Source organism: Carlito syrichta, unplaced genomic scaffold (assembly GCF_000164805.1).
Source record: "Carlito syrichta isolate Samal-C Ts95f unplaced genomic scaffold, Tarsius_syrichta-2.0.1 Scaffold303385, whole genome shotgun sequence".
NCBI classification, from domain to species: domain Eukaryota; kingdom Metazoa; phylum Chordata; class Mammalia; order Primates; family Tarsiidae; genus Carlito; species Carlito syrichta.
Window position 1 is genome coordinate 147,737 of NW_007247481.1, and position 14,000 is coordinate 161,736.

A 14,000-nucleotide genomic window follows, 5' to 3' on the forward strand; every position below is an offset into this window, starting at 1 on the left:
CTCTCTGCCTAAAACACATGCCTTGGGACAAAGTCCCTTGGTGTGAACACAAGAATAAGACATGTGTGGAGAACAGGGTAGCCAAAGAGAAGTGGTATCTCACTAGGTACAGGACAAGAAACTATTGCAAGAAATGCAAATGTTATAATTAAACCAATCGATCCAATTATTCTCTCTTGGATAGACGAGTTTAGGAATTTCCTAAAACCCGATGCTTATGGACATATTCTAACAGCGGTATTGGTTTTCCATTCTAGTACATTAATGCTAATGACTTTAAAATAAAAATGTTAAACTTTTTTCTGCCAGAAAGTCTGAAAATAAGAGGACACCATGATAATAGAATGCTAAATGTACCATTATATCTTTGCAACCTATTTCACAATAATGACCTCACCACAACCCTGTAGACAAGCCACTATGCCAGCTTTATCTTCAGTATCATTAAGGACAAAATTGAGCTGAAATTACTTGAATATAATCACAATCAACCTAAACAAGGGGATAGCCTGGGTTCCTCACATTAAATCATAGGCACTTTCTACAGGTTGTTCTCACAATATCTGCTACTACCTTCTAAATATTAAAGTGAAATCTGAGAGATAGAGGGTCCAATCCTGTAAGGAATATGTATTGTAGGATAAGACAAAGACAAACTATACTTGAAAAAGCATAGAACTGAGGGTCAGGTATGCTGTACTTGTCCTGGCTTTGCCACAAGTAGCCTAGGTGATCTCAAGCAAACTAGTCACTCAGACTCCTTGGGTCTACAGAATGATTTAGATGACATTAAAAGTTTTTCCCAGTTCTAAAAACCCTTAAATTTCTGAAGAGGTTTTAAAGAGATTGTCTGCAAACTAAACAGAATTAGTATTCTGAAAAGTGTGGACAAATCATAAATATTTATCCAGAAGAATTGATGTATTTTAACTTCTGAAAGCACAGCAAGCCCTGGTGCAGTTCTTAGAGGAGACAGCACTAGTTTGAAATGTCAGCAGATACCTGATCACAAACCCACAAGCATCTGTAACATTCTTTTTGCCTGCTGTCATTGCAGCTGTCAGGGATTTTTCTTTGCACGTGAGAAAGAGAATCTATATAATTGCAAAAGGATGCTCTATGCCAGTGCTTCCTACCAAGAAACTGAACTAAAAAAACTATTATAGAAAGTGAAATAGACTCTGGAATTAGTTACAAGGTGGAAATAGTAATTTAGTAGTTTCTGGTCACATCTACACAGTAAAGTTAAAAAAAAGAATCACTAGGCATGTAAAAGGTGCATTTTCAATCTCTTTTTGGCTATGGAAAGATGCAGGGAAGAACAAATAAGTAACTTTAGTTTTTCAGATTTGAGCACACACAGTTTGATAGAAAAATAAAAGTGTTATAGCTCTTTATAATAAAATGTGACTAAAGTTACTGATCACACTTCCTTTCTGTCCCTCGAGATGCATTGTTCTAGTAACCTTAGACTTCTCTTCACTACTTGTTGAGCTCTTTGCCAGCAGGGCAGAGTCATAAAGATATTTAACCAGGTTCCATGGGTTGGAGTTGTAAAGATTAAGTATTAAATAATTAAAATGACAAGGAGCTGACTATTTCTATAGGAGATGATACTAAAAAACTACAAAGACAGAGATGTTAAGATAATATATTTTGTGAAATTATGACTAATTGGAACCAATTTTGTCCTCTTGAAATTTGGTACTCTGGGATAGAATGTTGAAATAAAGAGCTGAATAGCCCCAAATTGATTTCCTGCACTATTTCTACATGAATTTTGTCCTAGGCTGGTAAATAAGAAACTGGTAACTTCCCTTCACTTTAGTGAGATTGGGCAAGTGCCTTTGAACCCTTGAGCATGGAGGTATGTTGGGGGTGTTACTTTGACCTTTGATCTCTGAGGATTGGTTCATTTGGGTCTTATTTGCTCATAGCACCCATAAGGTTTCTATGAAGAATTTACACTAACGGAAAAAACATTGACATGCACAAGTTTGGTTCAAATTTCAAAAAAGTAGTTCTTATAAAAGTTATAGCCAAAACTAAGTAGTAATAAAAATCTCCAAGTGTTTTATTAATTAAATTCTCTGATATTTCTAAGGCATGCAGTCTCATTGCTTCAGATCCTCTGCAATGAAAAATAAAGACAAAAAGCTTGTGCTTTAACTATACTGTCACACAAGATAATGGACAGATTGATACAGAGGTGGGATAGCAAAGAAGTAGGGAGAGTATACAGTTGGCACCACAGTATGAGCATTGGTGAAACAGTCTTCACTTGGCCTTTGGCAAGAGGCCTTCAGGAATCTAGACCAGAAAGAAGAAATGGTAACTGTCACATGGAGACTCAAAGACATGCATCATATACCTGCGAAGTCACAGAAATATTCTTAGGTTTACACTAGACACAACCAGAATTTTAACCTAAGCTGTTGTGCTTGCATAAGCAAAGAATAGATAACACACAAGTTTTTAAACCGTTTCTCCATGATGCCATAATTCTGTTGCTTTTTTCAGCAAGATAATGAAACAGTTTTAATGAAACCCATAAAAACTATTCTCCCTTCAAAAGCCTGGTAATCCTCAGCTTGTGACATTAGGTCATGCAGTTCTGGGTTACTAAGTAAGGGAATTAATTGTTATTATGTTGGATGCTATGGGGATTCCCCTGTGATAGTGACAGAAGCATATTAAGAACCATAAATAAAAATAGAAGCAGAACTAAAATGTAATGTAAAAGCTATGAAGTTCAAACTCAGCCTATTCTATTGCTCATGTTTAGGCCTCTTGACAAGAGTATCAAAGATTTTGCTTTTTAAAGAAATCTCATTTTGTTACCTTAATAACTTTTCAGTGTTCCCAAAAGCATATTACTAAGATTAATCTTTTTTAGTAGCTAAAGTTAAAAAAAAATAAAAAAAAGAAATCTCATTTTAATGGTTTGAACTAAATATACATTGTTTTGTGGAATTAGTGTGACTTTGAAATAATAATTATGTCACTTTGATTTGCTTCTTCGCTGAAGACAAAAAATCTGATAGATACGGTGGCTTGTTGGGATTCTGGGGCATTTTTTAAAGGGACACAGAGACCTCTATGTGCATATTAGGTACTTTTGTTAATTACACAGTATATACCATACCATTTTGTGAAATCTAGTCAAGAACTTGGTCCTAGCTGGCTTGTAAATTTCACAAGATATTATTAGACCAATATTAGAATATATTCTTTTATATTTTCTTGATTTCATCTACTTCCTGTCGTCAATTTCACACACATAACAAAATGGACAAGAGTAGGTGATTATGATGCTTACTTGGTTTAGGAGTCTTGTCTTGTTTAATATATCATAATTTATACAACCACCGATAAGCTCAACATTATGCATCTTTTTCTTTTTTTAACTGAGGCAAAAAATTCATAAAGTGAGGTATTTAAAAATTAAGTATACAGCTTAATATGTTTTTACAGACATATGTACCTGGGTAACTACTATACAGATTAAATACAGAATGTTTCTAGAAGGTCTTCTCAGGTACCATACCAGTTGATACCACTGTCCCAGAGCTAACCATCCTTCTGACTTCCCTACATGCAAAACTTCACCTTTTCTATCTGGCTTCTTTTTCTCAATACCATTTTGTGAGGTTCAGTAGAGTTGTTGTACATATTGGTAATTTAATCTCTCTTGGAGCATCATACCATATTCCACTTTATGAATTTATCACATTTTATTTATTTATTCTCCAGTTGATAAGCATTTGGATTATCTCCATTTTTACTTTTGTGAGTGACTGTGCTCTGAATACCCTTGTTTATACCCTTTAGTGTGTGTTGGGTAGATAAATAAGACAGGAATTGCTAGGTCATAGCATAGATGTAGACTTAATTTACCAGTTACTTTTTTATGGCTGCATAGTATTCCATCGTGTATATGTACCACATTTTTTAAATCCAGTCCTCTTTTCATGGGCAGCATGGTTGTTTCCAGGTTCTTGCTATTGTGAACAACGCTGCGATAAACACACGTGTGCAGGTATCTTTTTTATAGAGTGATTTGTGTTCTTCAGGGTATATTCCCAGTAGGGGGATTGCAGGGTCATATGGAAGGTCAATTTTTAGAGCTTTTAGGAACAAAATCATGAATTTCGCTGCAACCTGGATGGAACTAGAGTCTATAATACTGAGTGACCTCTTACAGAAACAAAGATCCGAATATCACATGTTCTCACTCATATAATGGACCTTGAACATCCAATGCAATACTATAAGAAAATGACTGACAGTACTGGGAAACTATGGGGGAAAGGGGGATGGGATTAACAGTAGCAAATATCTGTCGGGGATGGGAAAACACCTCTTATCAACAGGGTGCCTGAATGAAACGTAATTGTACACCTAACCCTTAACTGTTCCCCACAAAACCATAATAAAAAATACTGATTAATGAAAAAAATAAAAAAATAAAAAAAATAAAATAAAAATTTACCAGTTACTGACAGTTTCTAGAGTGTTTGAATCCTTTAATTGCTCCCAATCTTCATGAAACATTTAGTATTTTTCTTTTTTAATTTTAAAATAAGTACACACTCACAGGGAGTCACAGAAAAAACAAAGGAGTCCCAGGTACCCTTTAACTAGTTTCCTTATATGATTATGTTACGTAACTACAGAAAAATATTACAACCAGGGAATTGATATTAATACAATGTATTTGCTCAGTTCTGTGCCATATTACTATGTATGTGGACTTGCAAAACCAATGTTTCTATTGAGATACAAAAATACTCCAACTCCACAAAGATCTTATGCTACCTCTTTATAACCACACTCATTCTGCTTTCCCTATCATTTCTAACTCCTGGTAACCAATAATCCTTTACCCATCTCTATAGTTTTGTCACTTTAAGAATGTAAAATAATTGGAATCATATAGTGCACCTTTGAGGATTAGCTTTTTGCACTCGGCATAATGCCCTCAAGATACATCCAAGCTATTTTATGTGTTAATAAGTCATTTATTTTTAGTGTGAAGTAGTATTCCATGACATGACATACTCTCAGGTTCTAAAGCATTTTTAAATAGAGGAGAGCAGCTGTGGTTGTACATAGTGAGTAGAGCTTGATTAGATTTTATTAAAAACTTATACAAGTTTGATAAATGAGCAAAGTTATTGCAGTGATGATGATGGTGATGGTGATTGACGATGCTTAGTTGATAAAAATTTCGTAACAAACTTCCATCAGGAAACAGGTAAGACAAAAATGAACTCTAAATGGATCAAAGACCTAAACATAAAACCTCAAACTATAAGAATCTTAGAAAATGCAGGAGACATCCTTACGGAAATTGGAACTGGAAACCAATTCCTGATCAAAACCCCAAGTGCCCATACCATAAGAGATAAGAAACACAAGTGGACCTCATCAAACTGACAAGCTCCTGCAAAGCCAAAGAAACCATCAAGAGAGTGGGGAGACAGCCCACAGAATGGGAAAATTTTTTCCCATGTAGGATCTACAAGGAACTCAAATGCGCCAAAAGGAAAAAAACAAATAGCACCATTAAAAAGTGGGCAAAAGACATGAAACTAGTGCAACCTCTTTGGAAGACAGTGTGACGATTTCTAAAACAACTAGAAATTGAACTTCCATATGACCTAGCAATCCCCCTATTGGGACTATACCCAGAGGAACTCAAGTCATTCTATCAAAAAGATACCTGTACACTCATGTTTGTTGCAACTCTATTCACAGTAGCAAAAACATGGAACCAACCATGCTGCCCATCAAAGCTGGACTGGATAAAAAAAAAGTTGGGACATATACACAATGGAATATTATGCAGCCATAAAGAAGGACAAACATTTGAACTTTGCAGCAACTTGGATGGATTTAGCGTCAATCATACTCAGTGATCTATCACAGAAACAAAGAACAGAGTATCATATGATCTCACTCACAAGCAGACCTTGAGCAATTACCGTAATACTATAAGAAAGGGATGGCAGCAAGGGGAAACTGCCAGCGGAGGAGGGGGAGGCACACCATATCAACAAGGGTACTTGCATAATGAACATTATTATACTTAACCTTCAATTGTACCCCACATCTTTAAAATAAAAATAATTTCTAAAAAGAAATAATTAAAACAAAACAAGCAAAAATGAAACAAGTATCCAATTACCACACCAATCCCTTTAATCATTATGCTGATATTTTCCAAAACTAAAATTAAAAAATAAACAGTGGAGAGAGAGTTTCATGTGAGCTATTTGATATGAAAGTGCTTCCGTTTTTTTTTTTTTTTCATAGAGTGATTTGAGTTCTTCAGGGTATATTCCCAGTAAGGGGATTGTGGGGTCATATGGGAGGTCAATATTTAGAGCTTTTAGGAATCGACACATTGCACACCTATGTTTATTGCAGCATTGTTCACAATAGCAAGAACCTAGAACCAACCATGCTGTCCATCAAAAGAGGACTGGATTTTAAAAAGGTGGTACATATACACGATGGAGTACTACAGCCATAAAAAAGAACAAAATCATGAATTTTGCAGCAACCTGGATGGAACTAGAGTTTATAATACTGAGTGATCTCTCACAGAAACAAAGATCTGAGTATCACATGTTCTCACTCATAAGTGGACCTTGAACACCTATTGTAACACTATAAGAAAAGGATTGACAGAGGCAGGAAACTATGGGGAGGAGGGAAAGGGAGGTGGGATTAACAGTAGTCAATACCTGTCTGGGGATGGGGAGACACCCCTCATCAACAAGGGTGCCTGAACGATGCATATTTGTATACCTAACCCTTAACTCTACCCCACAATTTTAAAATAAAAAAGACGTTTAAAAAAAAAAAAGAAAATGCTTCCTGTTTTATACCAGATTGCTGACAGGTGTATTAAAGCAAAGAGAATGTGAAAATTATGAATTTATTTATCTGTTTGATGAAACCTATTGCTACATAGGTGTTTTAAATGCTTTATTTCCTTTTTATCACCAACAAACTAATAAGAAACACTGTTCCAGTTTAAAAATGAGAAAACTGACACATAGAGGATTAAATTATTGGTTCCAGAAACACCACTAGTAAATAGTAGAGTCAGGTTATATTCTGTGTGGTATTAATTGGGCCTGCAGTCATCTGGAAGCTCTTTGAGGCTGGAACATCCAAGAGGTCTCACTTCGAGATTGCCGGTTTGTGCCAGCTTGACTAGCAGCTCAGCTGGGCCTGACTACAAAAGTGTCTCAATTCCTCTTCTCAATTCTTCTCCATATAGCTGCTTCATGGGTTTTGGACTCCTAAAAGGGAAAGGAAATTTTTTTAGCATGAAGGCGAAAACGGACTATTTCTTAAGGTTCAGTCTCTGAAGTTATGCAGCATTACTTTTGCTGCATCCAAATCGTCAAATCAGTCCTGAGGCCAACTGAGAGTCGAAGGGAGGAGTTATTGAAAAAAGGGGCAAATAATTTATGGCTTCCCTTATTCCATCAGAAGTATTGATTAGTTCAAACAAATGAAAACATATTTAGGACAATGGTTTCAATGATCCAGGACAGTTTTGGATCCTTATATCTGACTCAATATTTGGTATTACTTCATTTTGTTTTAGCTGTCAAAGTCTGATGCTTAAAAACAAAAATGTAATTGAACAATAGTATTTAATGAATAAATTAATATTTTAGAATGTATTATTGCCTAAGGTGAATTTTGAAAGAATCACAACTTCACAAACATCAGTTTAAATGGCCTCAGATAAGGACTTCAAAATCAGTCGATCTTCTTTTTAAAAAACTATTTGAAGAGGTTTATTCTGAGGCAAATATGAGTGACCATGACTCTGGGTACAATCTCAAGAGGACCTGAGAACATGTGCCCTATGTGGTCATGTTTATACATGTTAGGAAGACAGGAGTTACAAGTAAAGACATAAATCAATACATGTAAGGTTTTCATCAGTTCAGTCGAAAAAGGTGTAACATCTCAAGGGAAGCTGAAGGGGTGGCTTACAGGTCACATGTAGATTCAAAGATTTTCTGATTTTCAACTGGTTGAAAGAGTTAAGCTTTGCCTACAGAATTCGAAGTCAGTAGAAAGAAACAGATAAGAAGTGTGGAAGTCAAGGTTCTTGTTAAGTAAATGAAGCCTAGGTTTCAGAGAGAAAAGATGGTAATTATCTCTTTTAAGCTACTAAAAGCTTAAAAGGTGTCAGATTCTTTTTATTTCAATAGCTTTAGGGGTATAAATAATTTTTTGGTTATATAGATGCATTGTATGGTGGCGAGGAAGTCTGGGCTTTAAGTGGACCCTGCACATTGTACCTGATAGGTAATTTTTTATGACTACCCGTCAACCTCCCCCTTCAAAGTCTTTGGTGTCCATTAGGCCATTCTATATGTCTTTGCAGTTTCTTAGTTTTACTCCCACTTATAAGTGAGAACATGCAGCATTTGTTTCTCTGTTCCTGCATACTTCATTAGGATGAGGGTATACGCATTGCCAAAAAGACATTATTTCATTCCTTTCCATGGCTGAATAGTAGTCCATGATATATGTATACCATAATATATAATATATATTATGTGTATATCATATACACACACACACACACACACATATATATATACCACATATAGACAAAAAGAGACCTGCTTCTGTACATTTACCACAGCAAAATTCACATTTGCAAAGATGTGGAATCAACCTAAATGTTCATTGATCAGTGGATAATGAAAACGTGGTATATATCATGATAAATATGTAATCATATATTTAATATATATTTAAAATATATATAAAACATTTTCATTATCCACTGATCAGTTGATGAACATTGAGGTTGATTCCACATCTTCTCAATGGCGAAATGTGCTGCAATGAATGTACAAGTGCAGGTGTCTTTTTTATATAACGACCTCTGTTCCTTTGGGAGGATATTAAGTAGTGGAATTGCTGGATCAAATGGTAGATCTATTTTTAGCTTTTTGAGAAATATCTATACCTTTTTTTATAGAGATTGTACTAGTTTACATTCTCACCAACAATGTATACATATTTCCTTTTCACTGCATCTACATCAACATCAGTTGTTTTTTTGTTATTTAATAATAATCATCCTGAGTGGTGTAAGGTCGTATTTCATTGTGGTTTTAATTTACATTTCCCTGATGAGTTATGTTGAGCATTTTTTTTTTCATATTGGTTGTTGGCATTTGTATATCATTTGCTTTTGTCTTGCTGATTTGTTTGAGTTCTTGCTGGATATTAGTCCTTGTCAGAGGTATAGTTTGTGGATATCTCCTCTGACTCTGTAGGTTGCCTATTTACTCTGTTAATTATTAATATTTATTTTGTAGACACATTTTAGTCTAATTAAGACTCATTTGTTTGTTTTTGCTGCATTTGCTTTTGGGGTCCTAGCCATAAATTCTTTGCTTAAGGAAATGTCCGGAAGACTTTTTCCTAAATTATCTAGTAGGATTTTTATGATTTCAGGTCTGACATTTAAGCCTTTAGTCCATCTTGAGTTAATATTTGTATATGATGAAAGATAGGGATCAAGTTTCTTTTTTCTGCATGTAACTGTACAATTTTATACAATTTTCCCAGCATCCTTTATTGAATAGGGTGTCCTTTCCTCAGTGTAATTTTTTGTCTGCTCTGCCAAAGATCAATTGCTTATGGGTATTTGGGTTTATTTCTGGGTTTTCTATTCTGTTCCACTGATCCATGTGTTTGCTCTTGTACCAGTACCGTGCTGTTTTTGTTACTATAGCCTTGTGGTGTATTTGAGGTCGGGTAATGCTATGCTTCCAGTTTTATTCTTTTTGCTTAAGATTGCTTTGGCTCTTTTTTGCCTACATATGAATTTTAGGATTGTTTTTCAAATTCTGTGAAAAATGATATTGGTAGTATGATAAGGATTGCATCGAATCTGTAGATTACTTTGGCAATATGGTCATTTTAATAATGATATTTTCATAGTGTTTTATAGTTCATGTAGAGATCTTTCATCTCCTTGATTAAGTATATTTCTAGGGATTTTTGTTTTTTGGCAGTTATTGTAAATGTAATTGAGTTCCTTATTTGAATCTCAGCTTGACTGCTATTAATGTATAGCAATGCTACTAATTTTTGTGTGCTGATTTCATATCTTGAAATATTACCAAATTCATTTATCAAGTCCAGGAGTCTTTTGGAGAAATCTTTAGGATTCTTTAGGTATAAGATCATATCACTGGCATACAGAGACAGTATGATTTCTTTGTTTTCAATCTAGATACACTTTATTTCTTTCTTGTGCCTGGTTGCTCTTGCTAGGGTTTTCAGTGTTGAATAGGAGTGGTACAAGTTGGCATCCTTGCTTTGTTCTAGCTTTGAGGGGGAATGCATTCAACTTTTTCCCATTAAGGATGACATTGGCTGTGCATTTGTTGTGTGTGTTTTTTGTTATATTGAGGAAAGTTCCTTCTATGCCTATTTTGTTGAAGGTTTTTATCATGAAGGGATCCTTGATTTTATAAAATGCTTTTTTGTGTCTTTTGAAATAAACATATAATTTTTGCTTTTAATTCTGTTAATGTGGTGGATTGTGTTTCTTGACTTGAATATGTTTAATCTTCCTTGAATCTCTGAAATGAAACCCACTTGATCATGGTGGATTTTTTATAAAAATGTATTGTTGAATTCAGTTTGCTATGATTTTTTTTTTTTTTTTTTTTTTTGAGAATTTTTGTATCTATGTCTAACAGTGATATAGGCCTGTAGTTTCCTGTTTTTGGTTGTGCCTTTTTCTGGCTTTGAAATTCGGGTGATTTTGGCTTCATAGAATGAGCTAAAGGAATTTCCACCTTTTCAGTCTTCTGAAGTAGCTTCAGTAAACTTGGTACTAGCTCTTCTTTGAAAGTCTGGTAGAATTCAGTTGTGAGTCTATCAGGTCCTGGGCTTTTTGCGGGGACAGGAGGTGGTTTTTGATTACTGATTCAAACTTACTACTTGTTATCATCTGTTCAGGATTTCTATTTCTTCCTGATTCAAAGTTTGGGGGGTTGTATGTTTCCATCTATTCATTTCCTCTAGATTGTCTAGTTTGTTTGCTAGAAGTTTTCATAGTAATCTTGGGTGATCTTTTGTATTTCTGTGGTATCAGTTGTAATGACTATTTTTCTTTCTGATTGAGCTAATTTGAATCTTTTTTCTTCATTTATAACTTAATCTAGCCAACAGTCTATCAATTTTTTCATCTTTTCAAATAACCAACTTTTTGCTTCATTGATCTTTGTAATTTTTGTTTCATTACTTAGTTCTGATTTGATCTTCATTATTTCTGTTTTTCTCATAGCTTTGAATTTGATTTTTTTTTATGTTCTTCTTACTTCTTAATGGTGTGTCCTTAGGTTGCAATATGTGATCTTTCAGTCATTTTAATGTAGGCCTTAAGCGTTATATATTCTCCTCTGAACATAGTTGTGGCTGTTTCCCAGAGGTTTTGATATTTTGAGTCATTGTTTTTATTTATTTCAATGAGTTTTTAAATTTTCTTCTTGATTTCATTGTTGACCCAAAGATTGTTCAGAAGCAGATTTTTAAATTTCCATGTTTTTTTGTTTGTTTTGAGAATTCTTCCTGGAGTTGATTTCTAGTTTTATTTCACTGTAATCTGAGTAGGCACTTGATATAATTTCAACTTTTTAATTTATTGAGACTTGATTTGTGTCCTATCATATGGTCTGTCTTGGAGAATGTTCCATGAACTGATGACAAAAATGTATATTTTGTAGTTTGAGGGTAGAATGTTCTGTAGATGTTTGTTAGGTCACTTGCTCTAGGGTCCAGTTTAATTCCAATGTTTCTTTGTTGACTTTTTGCCTTAATGATATATCTATTGCTATCAGTGAAGTGTTGAAGTCTCCCACTACTATTGCATTACTGTCTATTCCTTTTCTTTTTTAAAAATTTTGATTTTAAAGATGTGGAGTACAATTCAGGGTTAAGTATACAAATGTTCATTATGCAGGTGCCCTTGTTGATGAGGTGTGCCCCCCTCCCCTGGCATTATCCCACCACTGACTGCCAATCTTGCCCCCCCCCAGCAATTTCCCACCACTGAAAATCCTTTTCTTATAGTATTACAGTATTGTTCAAGGTCCACTTATGAGTAAGAACATGTGATACTCAATTAATTGTTTATGTGATGGATCTCTTTTCTTAGGCCTATTAGACTTTGTTTTATAAAGGTTGGAGCTCTGGTGTTGAATGCATACATATTTTTAATTGTTATATCTTCTTGTTAGATAGGTCCCTTTATCATTATATAGTAGCCCTCTTTGTTGTTTTCACTGTTGCTAATTTAAAGTCTGTTTTATCTGATGTGAGAAGGGCTACTCCCGCTCATTTTTGGTTTCCATTTGTATAGAATTCTTTTTCACTTTTTTACCTTGAGTCTATGGGAGTATTTGCATGTTAATTAGGTCTCTTGAAAATGGCAGGTATTTAGGTTCTGTTTTTCTTTATCCATTCTGCCAATCCATATCGTCTAAGTGTCACATCAGAGACCATTTTCATTCAGGATGAATAATGATATGTGAGGTACTGTTTTATTCATCATGTTGACTCTTAGCTGGATATTTCTCTTTTTCTCTCTCTCTTTTGTGTTGCTGTTCTATAAGCTGTGTGAGCTTTATAATTTTTAGCATTTTTCTACTGATGTATTTCAATCTTTCGTTTCAATATTTAGAACTTCAACATTTAGACTTAGCAATCAGTCAAACTTCTATTCTCTTTGTGGAAACTACAGAGCATGTGATGTTGAAAGCAGTACAACTAAGCACAGGACTTGCTTTCTGAAAACTATGGTCCAAATTTTGTCAATTTCTCTATAAATAATTGTCTTGGGAAGCTATACAATTATTTCAATGATACTGTTCTAGTAAGAAAAGAATTTCTGAAATCACTGTTTTGGAAATGCTCTCAGAGTCTGTAACACTCAGACTGATAATCCTTGAGTGTGACTAATTTTTTTAATGCTATGTGTCAAAGTTCAATGAACATTGGCACAATGAACTTTGACAAAGTTCAATGTTAAGCACCTAGTTTGGAAAACTAGGTGCTTAACAAGCTTTTATGACAAACTAATAGGATTGATTCTCTTGTTCTTTATAAGTTCATTTCTGACAGCAGTTGCATAAAAAAATTCAAACACGTTTTGAGCAGCAACATTCTATTAAGTAAGTGTACTTCTCATGGTGTCTACTGTGAGAAGACAGCACACATTTGGATGTGTTAGTTCTAATAAACACTGATTAGTTTTTAGACCATCTGGAAACAACAAATTACTCATATTATCAATATCTGATTTCATTGTTTCTCATGTCTACTATGAATATACAGTGAGTATTAATATTTTATACATACCTAATGCCTAACATTTAAATCTTCACATATGGTTATGGGCATATTATTTTTAAAATGTTATTCAGCTTAGAAATGAGAAAATCAGTTTACAGATAATTTAAGAAACTTTTTAAAAAGGAACATTAGGTGGTGAATGCTAGGACTGTAATAAAACTGATGTTTTCCCCTCTCCTATTGCAGCACTAGTTGTTTTCATAATGACACAGGTTGCCTCACACAGAATCTCTCACACACACACACACACACACACACACAAAGAAGTCAGCTATTTCATAAAGATGCTTGGCTCTAGAAGGATTAAAGAAAAAAATACTTTAATAAGGAAGCATTTTTAAAAAGTATTTGCTGTGATCTTTTTCCTCAGAGTAATCTCAATTGATGAGTAAGTAATTCCATTTATATCACTTTGGGTAACTGGCTTTTCCTCCTTGTTTCTAATTTTTGTAGGATTCTGACTAGGGTGCTTTTGTGGCACTTTAAATCAGGGCATTTTATTTTGCTAAGTGCCACTCACAGGATCAATAGTTCTTATACTCTATGGCAGTCTGTGAGCACCGCTGTTTTTTTAAATA